The sequence below is a fragment of the Lynx canadensis genome, chromosome E1, assembly GCF_007474595.2.
Source record: "Lynx canadensis isolate LIC74 chromosome E1, mLynCan4.pri.v2, whole genome shotgun sequence".
NCBI lineage: Eukaryota > Metazoa > Chordata > Mammalia > Carnivora > Felidae > Lynx > Lynx canadensis.
This window is the reverse complement of record NC_044316.2, coordinates 1,118,282-1,143,821: the sequence shown is the minus strand read 5'-3', so window position 1 is coordinate 1,143,821 and position 25,540 is coordinate 1,118,282.

Genomic DNA, 25,540 nt, shown 5'->3' with positions numbered 1-25,540 from the left:
TGAGAGAGGGAGAGAGAGAATAAGTTGGGGACGGGCAGAGAGAGAGGAGACAATCCAAAGCAGGCTCCAGGCTCCGAGCTGTCAGCACAGAGCCCAACACCGGGCTCGAACTCACGAACCGTGAGATCACCCCCCGGGCCGAAGTCGGATGCTTAACCGACTGAGCCACCCAGGCGCCCCTAACCGTGACAGTTTAATGGCCGTTCTCTGTGTGGACACGAGGAGAGGGGAACATACCATGTAGGGAACCGGCCTCTCTGCTTTTCTCTTACCCCAATGGGAGCACAGGACATGCTCCCTCCACTGCGGACGTGGGGTCCCCTCTGGGTTCTGGGCGCGCTTCACCGATGGGAGACCTGGATGGACCGTGGCGGGACCCGGCGGTTGCCCTGACGGACTCCCGATTTCCGGGTGGTGGGCTCCTTTCCCATGGGACCCTTGCCAAGTCCCCGCCGAGAAATGTGTTCACGGCACAGTGCACAGCAAGTCTGTTAGGGGGTGTGGGGATGTCCTTCAGTGGACCGCCACTAAGTCACGCCACGTTCCTTTCTCTCTAATAATTCAACACACGATGTTTTTGTTTTTGTTTTTTTTTTTTATTTTTGGGACAGAGAGAGACAGAGCATGAACGGGGGAGGGGCAGAGAGAGAGGGAGACACAGAATCGGAAACAGGCTCCAGGCTCTGAGCCATCAGCCCAGAGCCTGATGCGGGGCTCGAACTCACGGACCGTGAGATCGTGACCTGGCTGAAGTCGGACGCTTAACCGACTGCGCCACCCAGGCGCCCCCAACACATGATGTTTGAGTGACTATCATGTTGTGTCCTACTAGGTGCTGGGGAGGTAGCAGAGAACAGTGAAGACAGGCCCCCCCGGGGGATTCACATTCCCGAGACACGGAAGGAAAACATGACGAGATATGCAATATAATGGCGGGTAGTCAGTGCAGTGGGAAGAGTGAGCTATTAAAGATGCAGTGGTCAGGGTGGTCTCCCCGGAGGAGGCGACACGTGAGCAGGGACCAAGAAGCAAGCAGGGGCAGCGGGCGGCAGGGATACCGGGGTGGGGTGGGGTGGGGAGCGTGTGCGGTGCGTCCCCGATGCGCCGGAAGGCAGCAGGGCTGGGGTGGATGTGAGCGAGGCAGGAGCGGGAGGCAGTCCTGTGGCTGTTTCCTCCCTTGGCGCTGGACGACTTGAATCCTGACCGTTGGCACGTCCCCCTTCCGGGCGCCCCTGGATGCCCCGTTGGCAGGGGCGGAAGCGCTCGCTTCCTCGAGGGCTGGGGTGCAATACCGCTCTCGCCAGCAGTGGCCACTAGCGCCCCCCGCGCCCCCCGCGCCTCCCTGCACCTGAGCCACCTCACAGGTGTCCCCGGGAGCAGGCGAGCAGGTGAGAGGAGTCTGGGGGCGCTGAGACTCCAGACGGGGGTCCTTGCGGTGACCATGAGACAGGGCCGGCTGGTCTGCCGCTGGGGACAACGAGGCCGTGTCCCTCGTCTCCCTTCTCCTGCAGCCTGAGACTCAGACCGCCTCCCCCTCCAGGCAAGGCCGCTGTCTGTGTCCCAGGTCGGGGTGCATCGCCCCCTGCATCCAGGCAGGAAATCAGCGCCAGCTTGGGGTCACCCGCCAAGACAAAAGGGTCCACCCTCCTGGAGAAGCTCCCCTGTGGCTTTCCCGAGAGGCGGGGGAAAGGAACAACCCTTCCCACCTTTGCATGGTAGCCCCCACCCCCCCCTCACCGTCCCGGTCCGGTGCGGCCCTGAGAATCGGGCGTCACTGTCCTCATTTTACGGCTAAGGGTCGGAGAGGCCAAGTGACGTTGCCACAAGTATCTTCTGGTCTCTGAGCTCCCGCCTCTCACCTCCAGACCCGCCCCTTCTGACGCTCTGCTCCGCAAAGCCAGGCCTGGCTCCCCAAACCGCGTTCTCACCCGGCCAGTTGGTTGCCCCTCGGGTTTAGCCAGGAGGAGGCTCCACAGGGAAACCAGAGGTGGGATTAGGGAGGAGAGACCCCCGCCTTCTGATTTTGCTTGACGCTCCTGTGTGCGGCCAGGCCTGAGACCCCCCCTGTCTCTTGGGTCCCCTTGCTGCTTTTGTGGTGTGGTCGCCTCTCGGGCCAGCTGTCACAGGTGCCAAATGTCCCCTAGGCTGGTCCTCCAGGCCCTGGGACCCTCTCCAGAGGTGGGTGGGTGGATGGGGGCTGCCTGGAAAGTGCTGTAGATTCCCTCGTTCTCTTTGTCTGTGAAGCCTTCTCCGCTTGTCTGCGAAGAGCTGCTCAGAAAACACCCTTCTCATTACGATGTTAAATTAAAATTTAGTAGACGAGGCGCAGAGCAGAATAAACTTTCAATTAAAATGTACACACTGCGGTGGAAAGAGACCGGAGAGAAGGCACAGGCATCTCTGCCCCGAATGTGCTCGAGATTTAATTTTACTATGACATCTCCTCGGAATTACCCCGCTAATTGATCACATTGTGTCTGCCTGTTATTTAAACTTTCAATAAAACGGAGACTTATGGGAGGTGCAATCCTCCCGGGCAGAACGAGTATCCCCCTTGCTCCCGTCAGGTGCAGACACGGAAGGGCTCAGCCAACAGCTTTTTGCATTCAGCCTGTGCCCAGGAGGTTGATCGTGACAAATGAAGTGATTCTTTAATTGCTCGAATGAAATTGTTTTTCCTGCCTGCCCCATTTCTCACCCAAAGTAGCCGCCCGTCACAGTCTGGAGTGACGAGGCGGAGAGGCGGGGCCGGGCCGCGGGGGCCGGGGCTCCGGGAGCGGCCGGCCGGCGGGCCTGAGGAAGGACGGGACCCGGCGGCTGCGGGGGGCCGAGGGAATGGCGAGAATGTGTGTGGGGAAAGGGCTTGCCTGCCCCTGAGACCCCCGGATGGGGAGGAGCGGATACTGCGGTCTGGGAGGCCACATCGTCCTGGCTCAGGTGGGGGGCGGGGATCACGTGTGCTCCAGCTGTGCCACCGGTTCCTAACCAGTGACCTTGGACGAGTAACTCAAATTCTCTGTGCCTCAGTTTCCCCTCCTGTAGCCGGGCGCAGAGGCCGCAGTCTCCAAGAGCTGTGGCGGAATGCGCCGTGATAACGCAAAACCCCCAGAATTGCGCCCGGCCCCTCCCACGCGCCACGCAGACCTTGGCTGCTGTCGTCCGTGGGCTCTCAGCTGGAGCTTCTGTCTTTCCGCTTTGGTCACGTCTAGGCACATACCTTGGGGTCAGAGGGCGAGGTCTTTATTCCCGGATCTCCCACCCGCCCCAGCCTCGGTCTCCTTCCCTGTGAGCGGGGCCGTCGTGCCTGCCTCCCAGGGTACACGTGGGGCGCCAGCTTCAGTACTCGGCCCGCAGACAGCATCCACCAGTGGTCCTTCTGTCCGGGCCCTGCAGGGTCCTTCCAGCCCCGTCCCGCTGAGGCAGCGGCACACTCTGACGGGCCGTGACCCGTCTCTCAGTGTTTCCCACCCACTGGGGTTCTTTGGACTGGGTCTGGAGCACGGAGCCGCACAGCTGAAGCCCGTTGCGCTGACCCGTGACAGCCCTTCAGGCTGTCCTATTCCCCTCTGTCTTCCCTCCTCCAGGAGGAGCACTCCCACCCCCACCGATGTTTTCCAACGCAGTGGATTCTGGTCCTTTGTGTAGCTGAAGCCACGCTCACTTGGTCAAGTCCAGTTCGCTCATGGACCTTGGAGAGTGTGGGAGCCTCGGTACCCCAGGTGAGTGTGGTGTCGCATACGGCCACCTCCCACATTCTGGACACTATGCTTCTATTGATGTGGCCCAGAAGGCATTCATTTCTTGCTAGCCGCATCACGCTGCTATTTCAATGAAGTTGGTTAATTTTTTTTCCGAGTTTACTTTTCCCCCTATGTCTGTGGATGCAGAATTGGACTCTTTGCCTCCTGTGCTGACACAGCCAAATTTCTGGGCCCACACGGAGGGCTTTACTTTGCTCTTCGTAGAGCTTTCTTTTTTCTTTCTTTCTCTCGAGGGACAGAGAGCACGAGAGAGTGGAGGAGGGGCAGAGAAAGAAGGAGAGAGAGAATCCCCAGCAGGCCCCGTGCTGTCGGTGCAGAGCCCCATGTGGGGCTCAAACTCAGGAACCGCGACATCATGACTTGAGCCGAGATCGCCCCGCTGACCGGGCCCCCAGGCACCCCCCATCTGCCATATTTCCCGTGCAAGGCTGGCCGCCCACCCCTCTGGAACGAGCCCAATGGGAGAGCGACTCTCACCGCCAAAATGTTCCTTCTTGAGCGGAGCCTTGCGTGAGATGTGGGGGGAACCAGGGTCTTTCCAAATGTTTCCATCGGGGCTTTTTGCTTGTGAGACATGGAAATCGACGCGGGTGAACCCCCGGAGAGGCGTTTCGGGGGAGGCTGTGGTCGGGCCCCGTTAGCATCTGGGACCCCTTTGTGGAAGCAGGTGGGTGCCACCGAGGCGACCTCACCTTATTAAAGGATGAATAACCGGCCTGTGAACTTCCCAGACCTTCCGGACCTTTCTTTTCCTCCTTCAGCACAGCCCTCCCGCTGGTTCTCAGAAGCCCCATCGTTCTGTGGGCCTCTCCCCGGAGGAGAGGTGTGTGTGTGTGTGTGTGTGTGTGTGTGTGTGGTGGGAAAGACAGTTGTGCGTCCTCTGCCTGGATTTTTTGGTCCAGAAACAACACTATTAGGACAGAAAGCTCTTTTGGACATTTAGACAGAAATGTTTAAGTCTGGAAGAGATTCTGCCATCTGGTCTCTGGCACAGGAAAAAGCCCAGATGCTGGGGAAGGAAATCAGAAATCCCCAAACGGTGGGGAAAAGCCTGAGTGTGGTTGCAGTGTGACCCAGGTCGTGAGCCCCCCGTCCCCGCCTGCCGGAAGAGCTCTGGGAGGCCCGTGGGGTCTGGAGCGGGGAGGACCCTGAGCCCCATCCCCTGGCGGCCCCAGGGAAGCATGGAGAAAGAAGGTTCCACTGGTCCCTGGTCCTGCCTTGCTCATGGCTGGGTGTCCAGAGGGAGCGCCAGACCCGGGTCGTCCGTGGGGGCTGCGGGGCGGGGTCTCTGAGCTGACCTTGGCGGTGAATAAGCACACGTGGGGGCAGCGAGCCCTGTTTGTCCACTCGTCTGTGGGCGCCGGGCTCGGGGAGCCCTGGGGACGCGTGTCCGAAGCGGCTTGTCCTTGCCAGGCTCTGGTGACCCACCTTCTAGCCCCTCCTCCGGGAGCCGCCTTCCTGGGTCTACACTCCATCTGGCTTACTCGTCGGTTGCGAGCTCCGCGGCCCCAGACCCCTCTGCTGACGGCATTCTGCCCCGAGGGATTTTTCCAAAACAGCTTTGAGCAGGGCAGTGTTCCACTTAGAAGGCAGTGAATCGCTGGGTTCAGACAGAGACACCGTTGTCCCCGCCAACCCGCCCGCCACCCTGGCCGCCGTGAGATCCGCCTTGGTAATCGGCGACGCCCCCTTGTCAGTGTTCCTCGAGGTCTGTCGACGTCATTGAGTTCTTCGAAGAACCGGCTCTTCGTTTCACTGGTTTTCTCAGCCGAGTTTCTGTTTTCAGTTCCTGTTTCAATTCCAGTGTAGTCGACATAGAGCGTAGGACTCGTTTCAGCCGTACGATGTCGTGGCTCAACGATTCTCTGCGTCACCCGGTCTCTAGCTTGCTTTCCAGAGTTTTTTACTTACTTTTTGAAAATTTTTTAATGTTTATTTACTTTTTAGAGAGACAGAGACAGAAAGAGAGTGAGAGAGAGAGAGAGAGAGAGCGAGCATGAGCAGGGGAGGGCCAGAGAGAGGGAGACACAGAATCAGAAGTAGGCTCCAGGCTCCGAGCTGTCAGCACAGAGACTGACGCGGGGCTCGAACCCACAAACCGTGAGAACCTGACCTGAGCCAAAGTCGGACGCTTAACCGACTGAGCCATCCAGGCGCCCCTGCCCCTCAAGATTTTTTATTGGGGCACCTGGGTGGCTGAGTCGGTTAAGCATCTGACTCTTGATTTCAGCTCAGGTCATGATCTCACAGTTTGTGAGATGGAGCCCTGCTGACAGCACAGAACCTGCTTGGGATTCTCTCTCTCTCTCTCTCTCTCTCTCTCTCTCTCTCTGCCCTCCCCTGCTCATGCTGCCCCTGTCTCTCTCAAAATAAATAAGTTTTTTCAAAAAAGATTCTTTTTTGTATTTAATTTTTAGAAGTTGGACTACGGTGTGTCTTCGCATGGGTGTCTTTAGGTTTATCCTATTTGGAATGCACTCAGCTCCTTGAATCTGTAGGTGTATGTCTTTCACCACATTTGGAACGTTTTCAGCCATTTTGGGAGGAATTTTTCAGCCCCGCCCTCTTTCTCCTGTGTTTTTTTTTTTCCCCTGGAACTCTGTTGACACAAGTCTGTTCCTTGGTTGTAGTTTCACAAGTCCCTGGATTTCTGTTAAATGTTCCTCCACTTTCTGTCTTTCTGTATTCAAGTCCACTGGCTCTCACCTCTGTCCCCTCCTCTCTTGCCACGTCCATCATCCGAGTCTCTATTTTGGTCGCTCTATTTATAGCTCCTATTTCTTTGCTGTTTTTTTTTTTTTTCTAGCTTTTTGTTTGTCTCTACCGAGCTTGGCAGTTGTTCACTGAATTATTTTGATGACGACGGGTATAAAATCCTTATCAGATTATTCTAGCCTCTGTGTCGTATCGGTGTTGAAATCTGTATTCATTTCCCGGAGCTTCTCTGACAAAACACCACAAACCAGCAAGCTAAAAACAACAGAAATTTATTCTATTTATTCTCCCACGGTTCCGGAGGATGGAAGTCCAATAGAAGGCCGGGGGAAGAATCTGACCTAATCTTTCTCCTAACTGCTGGTGACATCTTTGGCTGGTATATTGCCGCACCAGTCTCTGCCATCATCTTTAGGTGGCATTGTCTGTCTGTCTGTCTTTGTGTCTCTTCTCCTTTTTTTTTTTCTAATTTTTTAAACGTTTATTTATTTTTTATTTATTTATTTAAAAAAAAATTTTTTTAACGTTTATTTATTTTTGAGACAGAGAGAGACAGAGCATGAACGGGGGAGGGGCAGAGAGAGAGGGAGACACAGAATCGGAAACAGGCTCCAGACTCTGAGCCATCAGCCCAGAGCCCGATGCGGGGCTCGAACTCACGGACCGCGAGATCGTGACCTGAGCTGAAGTCGGACGCTCAACCGACTGAGCCACCCAGGCGCCCCAAAACGTTTATTTATTTTTGAGAGAGAGAGAGAGAGAGACAGCGCGTGAACAGGGGAGGGGCAGAGAGAGAGGGAGACACAGAATCGGAAACAGGCTCCAGGCTCCGAGCTGTGAGCACAGGGCTCGATACGGGGCTGGAACCCACGGACCATGAGATCATGACCTGAGTGAAGTCAGGTGCTTAACTGACTGAGCCACCCAGGTGCCCCTCCAATTTTTTTTAAAGATTTTATTTTGAAATTTTTTAAATGCTTATTTATTCTTGAGAGAGAGAGAGAGACAGCATGAGTGGGGGAGGGGCAGAGAGAGAGGGAGACACAGAATCGGAAGCAGGCTCCAGGCTCCAAACTGTTAGCACAGAGCCCGACGCGGGGCTTGAACTCATGGACCGCGAGATCATGACCTGAGCAGAAGTCGGGTGCCCCTCTTCTCTTGTTTTAAGGACAACAGTCACATTGGATCAAGGCCCCTTTCTGCTCCGGTGTGACCTTCCCGGAGCTAATTACGTGTGTACCAATCCTGTGTCCAAAGAGGTCCACCATTCGGTGGTCCTGGGTTTGGATTTCTTTTTTTTTTTTTTCAACGTTTTTATTATTTTTTTTGGGACAGAGAGAGACAGAGCATGAGCGGGGGGGGGGGGGGCAGAGAGAGGGAGACACAGAATCAGAAACAGGCTCCAGGCTCCGAGCCATCAGCCCAGAGCCTGACGCGGGGCTCGAACTCCCGGCCCGCGAGATCGTGACCTGGCTGAAGTCGGATGCTTAACCGACTGCGCCACCCAGGCGCCCCCTGGGTTTGGATTTCAACATACTGTTTTGGGGGACACGATTCAACCCATCGTGCCACCGACTGGTCATATTTTACCATTCGGTTTGCGATTGTCCTGCTTGGTGTGACAAACGACATTGGGTATTTGGGGACTGTTTGGGTATTAGGTAACAAGACCCTGGGTCTTACTTAAACCTTCCATTTTACTTGGATTCCTGTGACCCCGGCGCCGGCAGGGGAAGGGGGTCCTGCCTCATTGCTGCCAGGTGGGGGCAGATGTCCTGGTCCCAGTGACACTGGTTGGTGGCCTCTTCAGCACCCAGGGTGGGGTGGGCTCTCTGGTTCCCCGTGAGGCCTCCACTGATACGCTCTGGCTGGAGGGGAGTGGGAGTCTCATCACGGTTCTGCAGGTGGTTTCCAGGGGCACCTCCCGGACGCGTCCTTGTTACCTCTGGGTGGGGATGAACGTCCCGCCTCTCTGCTCGGCCTCCTTGGGCCCTTGGCTTGAGAGAGCACGCTTTCCTTGGGGTTTTCCTGTCTGCCCTGTCGGTGTGCGGGCGGCTGGCTTGCGGCTCTGTGTCTGGTACACGAGGCCCAGAGAAAACACGCCGATCTCACCGGCATACCGTTCCCTGGGTCTGGGTGTTTCCCAGCCTGTCTTTTGTCCGCCTCTCTGTGCGTGCTCCCCTCACATACCGCGTCCTCCCGTAAAACCACACCTACTCCATCTTTCTGGAAGCAGAAAATCCCCTGGTGGGTTTTTTATGACTTATTATGGCAAGACGACGTTAATACTTGTGCTGGTGTTGAACACTTTTGGAACTGGTAGAGTAAATCCTGCTTGTGCATGCAAAGAGAGTCTTCGTTTAAGGCACTACTGAATTTAATTTGCTGATACTTTATCCGGAATTGCTGCATCTGGGGGCGCCTGGGGGGCTCAGTCGGTGAGCATCCGACTTGGGCTCGGGTCATGATCTCGCGGTTCGTGGGTTCCAGCCCCGCGTCAGGCTCTGTGCTGACAGCTCAGAGCCTGGAGCCTGCTTCGGATTCTGGGTCTCCCTCTCTCTGCCCCTCCCCCGCTCGTACTCTGTCTCTCTCTTTCTCTCAAAAATGAATAAACGTTAAAAAAAGAGGCTTTTTGTGAAGCAAGCTCAAGTAAGGCAGGAAGCACACTTAGCACAGTGCTTGAGTCACAGTCAGTGGTCGGGGGACACTGGCTGTCTCCTCTCTCCTGCTCTGGGCGAGCAGCTTGGTCCTGTGTGGCCGCCGAAGGCCAGGTCCAGGGCGGAAAGCGGCTCCTTGGATCCCTTCAGCGGCCCTGTTTGTTGAACAGAGTAAAACGAAGGTCTATTAATTCGTCGTGAAAACTCGCCTTCCAAGAGGGCCTAAGATTTGCAGCTTCTTTTCCTGAGTTAATGCCGCGTGGCACCGCTTTATTTTAAGCGTAACGGATGCTAAGTCAACAGTGGTAAAGCCCGTGTGCCGTGCTCCCCGCTGGCCAAGCTGGTGGCCGCTGGTGTCCCCCTCTCTGTCCGGAAGCTGCCGTGGCCCCAGGAGACGCCGAGGCACCAACGTGTGAGCAGGTGGTGGAGACAACGCTGGTGCCTGACCGAGTTGGTTCTGTGCCAGCTCAGGGAACACGCATCCCAGCTCTGGGGACGCAGAGGGGGTGCGGTGAGGGGACGGCGCTGGGGTGTCTCCGGCAGGGTCAGGAGCCGCCCCGAGGGGCCCAGGCTCAGGGGTCTGGCCAGGGTGGGAGCAGGGGTGAGTCTGCACTGACACTGATTCCCGCGGCCACAGGCAGTGACGTGCCCAAAGGAGCCCCAAGTAGGGGCACAGAGGGAGGAGAACCTGATCTATTCGCTGACATCGGGGAGTCATTTCACAATTCTCAAGCGATGCCCAAGGACCCCAGAGCTCAGGGAGCTGCCTCCCGTGAATCCCGGGGAAACAACAGAGTCACAGGCTGTTAGAGCTCCAAGTGTCTCCAGAATCCTTTAGTGGGATTGCCGAGGTCAGCACATCGAGAGTTTCTTCCTGCTTGTTTTTGTTTTTTTAATCAGAATTTTACATAATATAAAGAGCCCAACGGGCCGGTGAAATTTGTTTCTAGAAACAGTCCTCCCCTTTCTGAAGCTTATTTATTTATTTGAGACACAGAGCTCGAGCAGGGGAGGGGAGAGAGAGGGAGACAATGAATCCGAAACAGGCCCGACTCTGAGCTGTCAGCACAGAGCCCGACGCGGGGCTCGAACCCACGAACCGTGAGATCGTGACCTGAGCTGAGATCGGGAGTCAGATGCTTAGCCAACTGAGCCACCAGGGGCCCCGGGAATAGTCCCTCCCTGTGTCCGTCCCCAGAGGCAGCAATTTTCATCCACAGCCCGTCCCTCCGTCCGAGATTCCCGCTGCCTCTGCCCCGTGGGGTCTGCCGTGTCCTCTCCACCCCCGTCAGTGTTCCTCTCCGTCTCCCTGTTTGCCCGGCCACATCTGCAGGGCCCCCTGAGAAACTGCCTGCAGGTAGATGGTCTGACATGTCTCGTGTCTGAAAATAGCTTTATTTTGACCTTGCCTGGTGACGTGGGGGGGTATGGACTCCGGGCTGGAAATCGCTGTCCCTCGGACACTCGGGGCGTCGCTGAGTGTTTTTGAGTTCCAGGGTTGCTGTTAAGTTTAAGCCGTTCTGCTTCTCCATCCTTTTGTGAAGTCCAGAAGCTTCTGGAAACCCTTTGTCCCCGTTCCGGTGCCATGGGGGCACGTGCTGCTGTGCGAGTTACCGGACCTCCGTGTGGGACGCTGGCGGCCCCTTTCAACCCGAGGCCTGTTCGAGTTTTCTCTCCTTTTTTTTTTTTTCTTTTTCTTTCTCAATTGTCTGTCCAGTTGTTTGCACGTTGGATCTTCTGGAACAATCCGCCGACCCCTTGTAATTTTCTCCTCATCTCTTAGTCTTTGGTTCTGCTTTCCGGACCTTTCTCTCACCTTTGTCTTCTTCCTTTCTCTTGAGTTTTTCATTCCTGCCTAATTTCCGTTTCCAAGAGCTCTTTGTGAGTTTCCTCGCTCTGGACTCTGTTTGAGGACAGCCCTCTCCCCTGTTATGACCAAAAGCTATGTTTTCCTTTTTTAAAAGGTTCTCTTACCCTCCCCACCCATGTTGGTATCTGTAGAATTTTCCTTTGGGAACGAGGGGATGACCAGGGAAGGGCTTCCCACATCCTGCTTGGTGCTCTGGGAGCCGAGGGACGGAGCCGGCCGGCACTGTTCTTGGCGTTCGAGGCCCCTGTGCCCGGAGGACACGGCGTCCGAGGCTAAGCCTTCAGTCCTCTGTGAGCATAAGCAGAGCGTCCTGGAGTCTGGTTACTTCTTACGTAGACTTTCAGCCAACCCTTGCTTCCCCTGAGGTGGCAGGTGGCGGGAGGGGGTCTGGGCCTCCCTTACTCTCCGCGGAGCACACAACCTCCCACCGCCCCCAACTGCTTCTCCAGCACTTGCCGGCTTCCAAAATTTTGGGTCACTTTCTCTCAGACAATCTTATGGGTGCGTCCTTATCCTTTCAAAGAAAAGTTTTATTGTCGTTTTAGCGGAATTGGGGGTAGAGCAGAAACTAAATGTACGTTCTGACCCACCGTCTCTAACGGAGGTCTTTTCAGAAAGTCACAAGTAATACAGATTTACTGTGGAAAGAACAAAAAAAAAAATAGTTAAGAAAAAATCATCAGGGTAATAATGCCCTTACCCCACCCCCCAAAAAATACTGCTAATATTGCAGAGGTAATTTCTTCTATTATTTCACGTATGTGAATCATACTTACATGTTATATATGTTTCCAATGATTGGGAATCAGTAAACATGTTATTTTTAACCTGTTTTCTCAATAATGTATTGTGAATACCTTTCCAAGCTACTAAAAATATTTCTAAAATTGTTTAATGGTTCATATCATTTCATGAAATATTTCTTTTTTTAATTTTTTAATGTTTTTATTTTATTTTTGAGAGAGAGAGAAAGAGAGAGACAGAGCAAGCGCAGGGGAGGGGCAGAGAGAGAGGGAGACCCAGAATCCGAAGCAGGCTCCAGGCTCCGAGCTGTCAGCCCAGGGCCCGACGCGGGGCTCGAACCCACGAACCGCGAGATCGTGAGCTGAGCTGAAGTCGGACACTTAACCAGCTGAGCCACCAGGCGCCCCTCGTGAAATATTTCTAATATAGCACCCTTTTGTCCAGTTCTACATTACTGGATATTTATACCAATTTTTCAGGATCGTAATAAAAATTCTGATGAACAGTCCTATTCGTGGGCCCCTATAAGCCCCGATTATTTCCAAAGGACACATTCCCAGAATTACTGCGCCAAAGTGTCCTTATGACAATTCTTTTAGTTCTCCCTGGGCAGGCGTCCCCCGCCACGGGGGCTGGCCTCCGTGCCTTTGCCGACGTGGCTGTTAGATTTTCAAAGCGCTCCCATCCGGGGGACCCCGCGTGCGTCACTGGTGTTTTGAGTTGTGTTTCTCGGATGGGCGCTGAGGCCGGCGGTCTCTTCCCATTCATTGGCAGTGTGTTTTTCCGCTTCCCAAACAGACCTCACAGCGGGTCGAAGATTTACAGCCACGCTCAGAAGTGCGGACACGGAACGTCCTTCACTTTTTGTAACCAAGCCTCGCGGGTCCGGGGCGGAGACAAACCCGCTTTGGATTCAAAGTAACTTACCGCTCTGTCACCTGTGGGTGAACCGTCTCTCCTCTCCCCTCCCGTCCTGTCCCTTTGTGGGAAGGGGGACGGGCCTCACAGCCACTGGCAGGTGCCTGGTCTTGGGGTCCGCCGTCGCACCCGCCCCTCCGTGTCCAGGCCCCAGCCTGCTGGACCAGGCCTGCTGAAGCCACCGGTGGGGTCCGCGTGCAAGGACAGTCCCCGAGCCACACAGAGGTGAGGGGGGAGGAGGCTCTCGCTGTCGCCATTCTGTCCCCCGTCCTCCCTTGCGATGCTGGTCCTCCAGGGTCTGATCCTTCTTGGTGGCGTTGAAAGAGAAAAATCTGTTGCAAATCCACATGCTCTGACGACGGCCCCATGGGATCTCTAAGAGCTCCGTTTTGAAAATTAAATCTGAACGACACAATTTTTTTTTCTCAGCTGGTAGTTCCCGCCCTGGGATGCGGGATGACCCGGGGGCTTTGCAGAACCCTGAGGCTCGGGCAGTGCCCGGAATTCAGAACCCCTGAGGGCGCGTCCCAGCATCTGCCAAGTGGTTCCGAAGTGTAACCAGAATGGGTCACTCCCGGGAAGGTGGCCTGGCCCCCCTGTCCGTGGTGGTGGGAGAGCTGCACGACCTGGGGGACCCACACCTGCATCTGGGGGTCCTAGAGGCAGCGGCAGGCGGAGTCCCCTCCGCTGCCGGCCGGGCCTGAGGAGCTCTCCAGATGGGTCCCCGCAGGGGTGCGGAGGACGAGTCTGCCTCACCCGCACCCCGGGGAGGGAGGCAAAGCAGAGAGCCTCGTTAACTCGGCTGAGTCAGCACGGAGGAAAAGGCTGTTCCCCGGTTGCCACAACCTGTCCAGACCCGAAATGTCACAGCATATGTTTACAGCTTCCCGGGGTCTCTGATAAACCTCTCGAGGCTCCTCTGTTTGTCTCTTTTTCCCCCAAGGTTACAAAGCCAACTGTTCCCCTCAACTTACAGCTGCGCTCAGGCAGGGAACTCATTTCCATCAGAAATTGGCCTCCGAGGAGGAGGGAAGCTTTCGGGGGAGGACCGGCGGGTGTCCTTCGGGACGGGGTTGCGGGCCTGGGGCGGGCAGCGGCCGCCGGGATTTTCTGGGGTTTTCCGCATTTGTGCTCAGAACCCGGGAAGGCCTGGTCTCCCCAGAACAGAGCCCCTCCCCCCAAGTCTTGATAGAAACGACTTTGTTCTTTCCTTCCTTGAGGGAAGGCATTTCAAAGGAGGAATTGGCTGCCCTCGGGTCCTGCCGGGAGCGGGGGGACTGGTGGTGGAAGCAGCCTCTGGACCTACTGCGTGTCAGGCTCTGGTGTCTGATAATTACAGTATCGGTAGAGCCCCCAGCTTACTGAGCTCCGGATACGGGCCTGGCCCTTTAGAACACTCCAGATCGTCCTACTGAAGTGTGGTTGTGGACCCACAGCAACGGCGTCTCCTGAGACCTTGTTAGGAACCCCGGGGTGCTGGCCAGATTCTTATCCCCATTTTGCAGATAAAGAAACAGAGGCCCAGCGGGAACCGCGAGGCTGGTGGAGGCCGCAGGCAACAGAAATCGACGGGGACATGAGCCGGTCTGTTTCCCACTCTGTGCTGCGGCGTCGGGGCTCAGATCGTGTCGGGGAAGCCTGGGCTGCGGCACGGCCGGGGAGCTGAGCACTGGAGAAGGAGCCCTCCCTGCATTTCTGGAGGGAGGACCAGCCCGGAGGGCTTCCTGGAAGAGGGGGCCTTTGAATCATCCCCAGGACGGCAGGGAAGGACAAGCCTATCTATCTAAGGTGGAGGAAACAGGACGGGCGCAGACAGGAGGTGGACGAGTGTCATTCACCAGAACTTTCCCTTGGTGGCTGCCGTTGAGTTGATTGAACCCATTAGACCCGCGTGGTTCTAACGGCTCGGCCGCGTGTGGCAGCAAACCAGAACCTAAGCCTGCAAACGCCTCCGGGTTAGGAAGTCGAGACGGAAGGACAGCCCATCACGAGAGCCCCTCTTCTGGGCAGTGACCCGTTCTCCAACCGGAAGCCACGTTCCAACCTTGTCCCCAGACCCCGGATCACAGATGCTCACAGCGCTGACGCCCGTCAGAGACAAAGCTGCTTTCATTGTCGGGAGAGCCTCCTGGATGCCCATCCGTGTCTCCTCAGGGAGGTCTGGCCTCAGACTCCTGCGGGGAGGATTAGCCAAGGTATAGGTCGGGGAGGTTACAGCTGGGACTGATGGGGTCTGGGGGCGGAGCGGGGAGTCCGGGCCGGTCAGAAGCGTCGATCTCTGTCTACACAGTTTCAGGAGGACAAGCATTTCGGCGAATCGTTTATGAGACAAAACAAGGGAATCGAGAGGGTCTGTGTCCGACCCCGTCGCAGCTAAACGAGGGGGACGTCTGCCCGTCTGAGCTGGGGCACGTGGGGAAGGGGCGGGCCTGCCGGCTGCCATGTGTGTCCCTGACACAGAAGGGGCGGCGGGGCGCGGGGCCCTGGACCGCCGCCGTTCTCCCCGGGCGGGGCTCACGCTCGATTCGCCACAGCCACGCCCGGGTTTCTGTGCACAGGAGGTTGAACGGGAACAGCTCTGCTGAAAGGGGTGAACCCCAGATGCTGTAACTGTTTAGAAAGTACATTGCTATCACTTGGATTATATGTTGATAAAGATCAATACAAATAGATTACAGAAACATGGGGCGCCTGGGTGGCTCGGTCGGTTGAGCGTCCGACTTCGGCTCAGGTCCTGATCTTGCGGTCTGTGAGTTCGAGCCCCGCGTCGGGCTCTGTGCGGACAGCTCGGAGCCTGGAGCCTGCTTCGGGTTCTGTGTCCTCTCTCTCTGTCCCTCCCTGCTCACGCTCTGTGTCTCCCTCTCTTTCAAAAATAAATAAACATTAAAAAAAACTTTAAGATTACAGAAACATGAATTTTCCTTTTCAAAATTATTGCGACCAGCATGGGGGTGGGGTGGGGGTGACGCGCTAGCTGGTGGATGCGGCGTGCAAGGCTTCTCAGATCCTGCCCAGGGACCGCTGGGCATGCTTCCTGGAAATGCAGATTCCTGGGTCCTGAAAATGAGCCGCTGTGTCAGAGTCTGGACGTGGGGAGAGGCCGGTCCAAAGTCTCTTTAGTCCTTGCTGGGGGTGTGTGGGGGGGGGCTCCTCTGGGACAGACACCGGGAATGAATGACAGAGGGGCGGAGGGAGGAGAATTCTGGGCGTCAGGGAGCAGGGGCCCTGGGACAGGGCCTGGGGCTCATGTGGACTGGACGGGCGTTCGGGTGGCCGGAAGGCGGCCTGCAGGAGGCGAGTGGACGGGCCGGGGCTCTCGGGGGAGAGCCCGAGCTGGGTGCATCCCGACATGCATGGAGAGCCACTGAGGGTTTAGCTGCGGGCCGCGACTAGGTCCCTGGCCTGTCATACTCAGAGCGTCCAAATGGACCCCATGATCTCCCCAGGCCTCAGCCTGCTCTCCCTCCCGCGTTCACCTTCAGTGAGTGTCCCTGTCACCTGCCCGGACACCCAGTCAGCCTGGCCACCCCTGCACACTTCCGTCTCCTCCCAGCATCCCATATCCAACTGTTTCCCTCCCCTGCCGTCGCCTGAGGTGGGACGGCAACTTCTCTCACTTGAACAGTCAGCAACCTGAACTTCCTGCCTCCTGACTCACCCCCTGCAGCTCATTCCCCCTCTGCGTAGCTAGACTTCCCCCCAGGACGACGGCCCACGGCCCTCAGCAGCTGTCCTTGGGTCGGGCCCCTGTTCAGCCCTCTGGTCTCATCTGGCACCAATGCCCTGGGCCCTACATACAGCCCAGGCTTCAGACCCCGCCCGCCCTCCCCTCCAGGCCTCTCCGCTTGCCTTCTGCGGTCTCTGACACAACCTCCCGGTCTGGGCTCACGGCCACCATCTTGAGAAGCGTTCGTGGTCTCCCCAGGCTCGCACGACAAGTATCCGCTCCCGGGTCCCCGCGAGAGCCTGGCGCCTCCTCAGGGGCACGTGTGGGTCTTTCCTCCAGAGCCCCAGCCTCTCGCGGGGTGCACGGGGGGTGCTGGTGCATCACCGCCGCCGGGCCCCTCACCTCCCAGCCTCTTTAACACCCCCCCCCCCCCGCTTTGGCTTTGGTGCTTGTGGACCGTCCAGGATAATTAAGAGCGAGAAGTTTATGCTGTGTATGGGGCTTTGATCAAAGATTTTAATTAACCTACCTTGCTGTAAGCCGTTCAAAGTTCATTCCCCAGGGCTGACCAGTTGATAATGGAATTAATGCCTCCAGACAGACCAGAAGGTGGGGGCTCGGGGGGGGGGGCTGGCGACTGTCTCATAACCCTTCCCGGGAAGGATGGGTTTCGGCTCATCCTGAAGGATCTCGGCCCAGGTACCCCTGTCGCTGGAGGCGTTGCGAAGTGCCGGACCAGCTCCCGGAGGAGCGTCGGAGTCAGGCCTCCCGTCGCCAATCACGCTAGGGCGCGCGGCGGGATGGCCTGCCCTGGGGTCCGTGAGCTCCCTCTCCGCACGCCGCCCCGCGGTGGCCGGGCACGCGGGGCGGGGGGCGGGTGGCGCTGCGATCGGCTGGGACGCGCTGAGGTTACTGTTTTCCAGGCTGCTTTACGTCCTGCGGTTCTGGCCTCCTGCAGACGAGCGAGACGGAGGCTCGGCGGCCGGGGTGCTCAGCCCAGCGCCCGCGGGGCGAGGGCCACGAGCTTCTGGTCCCCGCGCCCGGCTCCGGCCTTCTCTGCCTCAGCCCCCGGTGGCTCCCCGCCTGCAAGACCTCGCCCGTTTCTTCCTCTGTTGTCCTTTCTGATCTGGGGGACGCGTGGGTGCCCAGCGGCCCGTACCACCCCCCCCCCCGCCCCGGTCCCACCTGGGCCCCTGGCTGGGCTCCCCTGGATTTCTGAAACGCCCACTAGTATTTTCATTTATCAGTGGTTTCCTTCCTTCTGGCATTTAGATGCCTGGGGTAACGCCCAGCCCCCACACCTCCTAGACAGAGGCCACTGCAAGGTGGGGACACGTTGGACTGATCTGTGTCCCGTCCGTGCCCCCGGCCCCGATGAGCAGCTGCTTCAGGGTTAGACGTTGGACAAAGTGAGTGGGTCTCTACCCCACCGGGTGCCGAGAGGACAAAATCATTAAATCTCAACCAACGCATGTCCCCCGAGTCTCTCACAATGTGCCCCGGGCGGCGGGGAGGAGGTGGGCCACTCCTCAGCAGAAACCCTCCTGAGTCACCTAGATTCTGAAGGTGTGTGTGTGTTACCTTCACTTTAAAACGTGTGTTTAACAAATGAACAAATGGCCTTTCCTTTTCTTTCCCTCTGTGATCACCAGCCACGGGGCAGAAAGCCAGGTTCCAGGCGGCTGAGCGTGAACCTTGCAGGGGTGACCTCGGCCATCCGTCTGGGTGGATCTCAGGATTTCCGGAGAAACCCCGTATTCTCCGTTATGTCCAAACGCCCTCAATGGCCCAGGGAAAACAGGAGCAGGATTTCTTCTGGAAGCTGTTTCCAGGACAGGCGTGCCATGCGCGTGAAACGCCCGGGGGACAGCAAGGGTGGCCGTGGCTGTCTGTCTGCTTCTTCCTGGTCCTGCCGCTGGAAGCAGTGTTGCAGGGAGGAGGGATGCTGAGGCAGGGAGGCTGGAGGCTGGAGGCTGGGAGGCTGGAGGCTGGAAGTAGGGAGGCAGGGAGGGTGGAGGCTGGAGGCTGGCAGCCATTGCAGGTGCGAGAGAACGGCCTTGAGCATCTCTTTCCACATCGAGGCGTTCAGATGTGCTTTGCAGAGACAAGATGAGTTTCGAGTTTGATTAAGCGAGAAGAGAAGCCAGAGTCGTCTGGGGCAGTGCCGTAGCGACGGACGGCCCCGTGAGTACGGGCCGTGCTCGGGATCGCGCCGTCCGGCCTCAGTCCCGGCCCGGCCCTCAGCTGTGCGGCCCTGGTCAGGTTTCGGGGCCTCCCTGGGCCTCGGTTTCCTCACCTGCGGAATGGGAGCAACGACAGTCCCCGTCTCAAAGGTGGGGGACTCGGGGCGCTAACGCACCTGGCTCAGGCCTTGCCCGGCGCCCGGCACGGAGCCAGCGCTCGCGAACGCGAGCTGCCGCCGTAAACGTCGCGGTTGCCGTCCTGTGGGATCTGCGGTCCGTGGCCGGGGAGCCGGCGCGGGAGGAGCTGAGGGGCTGCGCCCGGCCCCCGGGCCCTGCCCTGGCTTCTTCACGTGCAGGGCTGCCTGCCACGCATCGATCGCGCCTCCCTCCTTCCCCGAGTGCCGTCTCCAGACCTTTGCTTCTCTGGTTAGTTGCCCGGAACAAAGCGCCCGGTGCTTCCGTGGAGACCGAAAGGAAGACCCACGGGCCCTTCCCGCTGCCGGGGCCCCGCGCCTTTGTCCAGGGCTCACTCCGGTTGAGTGTCTACGGGGCCGGGAGGCCGGTGCCCAGACCCGGCCACAAAGCAGGCCGTGCTCTGCCTCCGAGATACTGGTCTGCTGTTGTTGGGGGAGACTTTCTCGCTAGGACCGGCTTCGGCGAGTGACCTTTCACATCCTGACCTACTGATGTGTCGGGTCAAAATCTGTCGGTAGGTGACAGCGGTTCTATAAGACAGGAGATGCCACGCCACTCCATTGAGTTCCGGACCAGGGAAGCAAGTTTCTCAGTGAGTTTTAGGTTTCCCATTCCCAGCCTCAGACGCACAGAAAATGCATAGATTTTCCTTATTGCCTCGGCTGTAAGAAAATTTCAGAATTGCTTTCAACTGCTATAGCTTTCCTTCAGTGGAAAGTTCTCAATATACCTTTCACATACCCGTCACTTTTATTTTTCGGTCTCTCCCCCCCCCAACCCCAAATGTTGTTTCTATCGCACCTGAGTTTGCACTGTAAACAGACTGACGTTTGAATATTATTCTAAAGCCGACGCGCTGATTAGGTTTGAGTTCCTTTCTCAATACGGTGGAGTAAGTGCCTCACAGACTAACCCTTCTTCTAATGACCGTAAATTCTGGATAACATATAAAACTCCCAAGGGCTTTGAGGAGCAAACGGAAGCGGACAGGTTTTGTAGGGTATTTGAGGCCTTGAAGAGGGGGGTGGCTGTGAGGGTCCGTCCCCATTTTTATGAGTTATTCTGAAGGAAACTGAAGCTATGACCCAGCACGAGGCAGCAAAAATTCTGGGGGAAAACCCGCCGTCCTTCCAGCCCGAAGGACAGGAGGACAGAGCCAAGGAGGCCGCAGGAAGCGAGGGAGAAAATCGGAGAGGGGAGCCCGATCTCTGCCTGGCTCTCTGGGCATCTGTGGGATACAGCCAAGGTCACAGAACCAAATGAAATCTGATGTGCTGTCCCCCACAGACGGGCCAGAGCTGGCAGTGTGGGTCTGACCAAGTCAGATGCCATTTAGACAGACGTTAACATGCTTCAGAGCGATGTGAAGAATCCAGAGTCTCCGGGGGCACCTGGATGGCTCAGTCGGTTGAGCGTCCGACTTCGGCTCAGGTCATGATCTCACGGTCTGTGAGTTGGAGCCCCACGCCGGGCTCTGGGCTGACAGCTCGGAGCCAGCTTGGGATTCTCTCTCCCCACCCCCCCCCTCCCATTTCCCCTCTCTCCTGCTGTCTTTGTCTCTCTCAAAATAAATAAATGAAACTTAAGAAAGACAGGCCTGGACGGAGCCTTTCAGGAAAAGAGCACTAGAGACTTTTGCAGACAAGGGATTGATGTCTTGTGGGGGAAGAGACTAAAATACCAACAAGTCAGGAGATAAGGACCCGGGGACGGGGCTCGTTCTGGCGATAATCACAAGTAACTTTTCCCTCTTCCGCTTAAGCTTCGGTCTGGGGGGGCGGGGGGCACAGCCCCCGGAGCACGAGGCCTCGGGGAAACTGTCAGCACGGTGAGAATTGCAACGTGGCAGCCTGGGGCTCAGGGTTCTGGTTCTGCAGGACCCAGGGCTCGCGTGGGCCTGTGCGAGTGCGTCCACATTTGTCCACGAGGCGTGCCGGAGTCTATGTGGTCGGCTGGCTCACGCCTCTGCTCACCGCGCTTTGGGCACCGAGAACGTGCGGGCAGTGACCGCACAGAGACGATGAGACAGATGAGGTGGGGACAGGCAGGACACAAAGTTTGTGTTGACCAAGGTGAGGGCGGCTGGGACCCCTCTCAGCGGGGACCTCCGAGGGCCGGCGATGTCCCGCCTGCAGGCGGGAGGGGGCTGTCTGCTTCCCGTCCTCACACGGCTGTGAGGGCTCCAGGGGTCCCCGGGGTGACAGCTGGGGACCCAGGCGGCTGCTGTCTGTGTGCACGGAGCTTGAGGTGCTGACGTCACAGGGCGGATCCGGGCTCGTGACGGCCCTTCCCTTTTTGGGTGTGAACTCCACCAGGGAAAACACATCTACTCGCTCACGCTCCTCGTCCGTCCTCACCCCCTTCGCTCCAGGAGAAGACGGGTCAGCCCGTGAGCTGGCCCCAAATGCCCTTTGAGCGCAGAAGCCCATTGACGACATCAAAATGGTTTCTGAACTTGGCAGATGAGAGAATTCTTTAATATCCACTGATCAAGAAGATACAGAATAGAAAGCCGTACTTAGGGGACATTTGTTTATGTAATTAGATACTTCTTAGGTATTATGTTATATGTTCTTGCTTTATGAGATTTTAGTGATACAGAGCCAACTGGGGTAGATTAACACTTCCAGACACGAGTCAAGTTCGCTGCTTACTGATGGGGGTTGCCGTGCACACGGCCCGGGGAGCCACGTGGGGGGTGGGAGGAGACCGCTTCCCGGCCGGCCGCCAGACTTCACACGTTGTACGGAAATCGCATGCCTCCCGGGAGGGATTAAATTGCTGGCACGGGTCATCTGGAACCGTCATCAGACATGACTCATTAATCACAGCCATCAGGTCACATATCTGAGAAGTCAGAGAAGAAGTCCCTTCGGGGCCCTCCGTTGGATGTTCCGACCAGCAAGGCCGACAGAGCCAGCCACCAGGATTCCGCACCTGTGCTGGGCCCCGCCGCCCCTCGGGCCCCCCAGAAAGTGTCCCCGGGGCACCCTGAAGGTGCCGAACGGCATGCCTTGCACTGCGAGCACAGGTGGTTTCCCAGCAAACGCGTTAGCTTCCTCTTTGTGCTCGACGACGTCCCGATTGTCTCTGTGTGTCAGCACTTGGGCGTCTGCACGTTATTTAATGTCTGTAGAGAACGCTGTTGTTCCGAAATGCCTGCGGCCCCGTCCCGCGGATGAGGGATTCCTCTGGCACAGAGCACGCTACCCCCAGCCTGGCGTGTGTATGATCGCGGGCGAGTGCCATCGTTTTCTCCAGCCGGCTTTCCAGAAGTGACGTCGCTGGGGCAAAGGGAACGTGCGTCTACACCCGGCCGGGGACGCCTGACGGCTTCCGAGTGAACTCACAGGTTTACGTCGATTCTAGCAAGTCTCTGAAAGCAACTGGTTCCTCATATTCTTGCCAATAGTTATTACTATTGGTCTTCTTAATTTTGGGCAATATCATGAGGGCAAAATCGTATCTCATTAGTGTTTTAATTTCCATTTCCCTGGTGGCGTAAGCTCTGTGTTTCTCACGTGGTTTTTAGCATTTGTATTTCTCTTCTGTGAATTGCCTGTTCGTATCGTTTGTCCGATTTTTATTGTGTTGTGTGTCTTTTTTTTTTTATTGATTTGTTTAAGATCCTGATGTATGCTGGCTGTAAATTCTTTGTGTGTTCAATGTGCTACATATAATGGCTTCTGATTTGCTGCTTGTAAATCAACTTTGCATTTAAGGCGTCATTTTTCAGCACAGTGTTTTAAGTTTTGATGCGATTAAATATCCTAATCTTTTATTACGTGGCTTCTGGGTTATACGTCTTGTTCTAGGAAAATCATTTAAACACCAAGATTATGAGAATTGCTTTATGGTTTATTCCAACCCTTTTATGATTTATTTTTTATTTAATTTTTAAATGTTTATTTAGTTTTGAAGGGGAGAGAGACAGAGCACGAGCAGGGGAGGGGCAGAGAGAGAGGGAGACACAGAATCTGAAGCAGGCTCCAGGCTCCGAGCTGTCGGCACAGAGCCCGACACGGGGCTCGAACCCACGAACCTCGAGATTGTGACCTGAGCCGAAGTCGGACGCCCAACCCGCCGAGCCCCCAGGCGCCCCAACTTTCCTGCTATTATTTATCAGCCTCCCAGGTCAGAGCACATGCCACGACTCACGGTTTTCTTCCTGCGCAAGGTGAGGGCTTCAGAGCAGTGTTCTCTCCTTCCTCTGTTCTTGGCTCAGGTGCTGTTGTCTTTCGATTCTGTCCGTATTTCAGGCCCCCTGCAAGGCAATATTATTACTAGTGTTCTACATGACTGACTTTCACTTTGATTTATCTAGGTATTTACCTTAAAAACCCCTCTTTTTCATTCCCCTGTAGTGTTCCATCTGTTTAGATTCTTTGCTGCAAATTGGTTAGCGGTGACGTCTCTTGTTTTCTGCCTTGTTTGCAAATGTCTTTATGTCAAAACCGTGTTTCTGAAAACACCATTTCTCTGTCTTCTTCTTCTGCTATCGCCATCGGGAAGTCGGCTGTAGGTCTAACTGGCACTTCTGCTCCCACCCCCGTTGGGTTTAACATCTTGTCTTTGGGGGCACCTGGGTGGCTCAGTCGGTTGAGCGTCCGACTTCGGCTCAGGTCATGATCTCGCGGTCTGTGAGTTCGAGCCCTGCGTCGGGCTCTGTGCTGACAGCTCGGAGCCTGGAGCCTGCTTCCGATTCTGTGTCTCCCTCTCTTCTGCTCCTCTCCTGCTCATGCTCTGTCTCTCTCAAAATAAAATAAAAACGTTAAAAAAATTAAAAAAAACTTGTTTTTGTCTTTGGTGTTCCGCAGTTTCACTACAATGTGTCTGAATGTATATTAATTTTTATTTATTTTGCTAGAGTCATTGGTTCTTAAATCCGTGGTTTTGATTTCTCTCATCAGCTTTGGAGATCCTAAGGCCATTTTATTTGTTCGCATATTGCTTCCAACCCGTTCTCTCCTCTTCTCCTTCTGGGGCTCTGGTTGAATCCGCGTCAGTGCTCCCGCTGCACCCCCTGTGTTTCTCACTCTCTGTTTCTGTGATCTCCAGCTTTCTGTCTTTCCGTTCTTCATCCTAAGTATTTTCCTCTGATACATACTTCAGTTCACTAATTCTCTCTCCTGCTGTGTCTTGAGTTTGAATTTCAATCATTGTACTTTTCAGCCTAGAATTTCTAGTTGTTCTTTTCCAAATCTTCTCTGACGTGTTGTATGTGGCTGGTTCCTTTCCATTTGGTTCTGCTGGGTGCGGTAAACCGTGAAATCACTTTCATCCAATTTCAGGTGGAATATTGTGGGGACTCTACCGATCAAGTCCGCTCTTTGTTCTGGTTCTGCGTTCATCTATTATCATGTTCTTATTTAATATATCCAGAAAGAAAATATTTCAGTATTTTATTGTTGAATTTTTTATTTTGATGGCCACAATTTCAGTTTACAAGTTATTTAATTACTTTGAAGGAGATACTTTATGCCCGTTCACAAGCCTATTCCAAGAGACATTTATTTTATGTATGTATTTTTTAAGTTTATTCATTTATTTTGAGAGACAGAGAACAGAGGAAGAGCAGAGAGACGGAGAGAGAGAATCCCAAGCAGGTTTGCACTGTTAGCACAGAGCCTGACGTGGGGCTCGAACTCAAGAAACCACGAGATCATGACCTGAGCCGAAACTGAGAGTCGGACACTTAACCAACTGAGCCACCCAGGTGCCCCAAGAGCCATTAACTCTTTTTTTTTTAATGTTTATTTATTTTGAAAGAGAGAGAGAGTGTGAGCGGGGGAGGGGCAGAGCGAGAGGGAGACACAGAATCCGAAGCACGCTCCATGATCCCGGCTGTCAGCACAGAGCCCGACGCAGGGCTCGAACTCACGAACTGTGAGACCGTGACCTGAGCCGAGGTTGGACGCTTAACCAACCAAGCCACCCAGGTGCCCCAGAGCCATTTAACTCTTAATTCATCAGGTGGTTGAGTCTGATTCCTGGCTTTCATAGTGTTTGGTTTTCCCTCGAACGCTTGGTGGATTTCTGATGTGTCCTCGTATCCGGGAATACATGCGTGTCATCCCCCGCGGTGCCTGCCTGTGGGCTTACAACATTGGGGACCAACCCAGAGGTGGGGGGGGTGGCTGGCACTGTTGTAGATTTCCGTCCTTCCTGGCGGTCAGTATCATCTGGGCCACACAGGATGAGCTGGACACAGCTTCCCACTCTCTGCTTTGTTTCCGTCTGTCTCGGGACAGGGAAGGGGCTGACTGGTCTGGCTGCCTTGAGGGGGCTCCCCAAAGAGCCCTCTTCTTTCCTTCTGTCTGGGACCCTGAATTTGGCGATCCCGAGGACAGCTTCTCCCTCCAAAATGGTCCTTTCCCTTTAGCAATTTTTTTTCTCATTTGTTTTCTTTTCAGATCGAATCATATTTTTTTCACAACCGTCCACATTTCTTCGCAGTTTCTGAAATACCAGTATCGCTTTCTGCTGTCTTACCGGGCTATCACAGATTTTAAAAACCTGTTGTATTTCGTTCTGTAGAATTGCACCACCCATCGTCTCCAGGAATGCAACCGTGCTTGTAAATGGATGCGTGTTTTGTTAAACTCAAGCACCATATGCATTGGAAAGATAGTTGCATCTTGATATAAGATATAGAACTGATAGGAGATGTGTGTCCTTGATCATATATGGGAGAGCTTTTCTCTGTAGAGAGAAATTTAGGAACTCTGTGGCTCCCCCGAGTCTGCAGTCCACAGGCTGAGAGAGAGCACCGGACAGACAGGACACACGGCGTGGCCACGGGTTATAAACGCTGACGCGGGTGCGTGCAG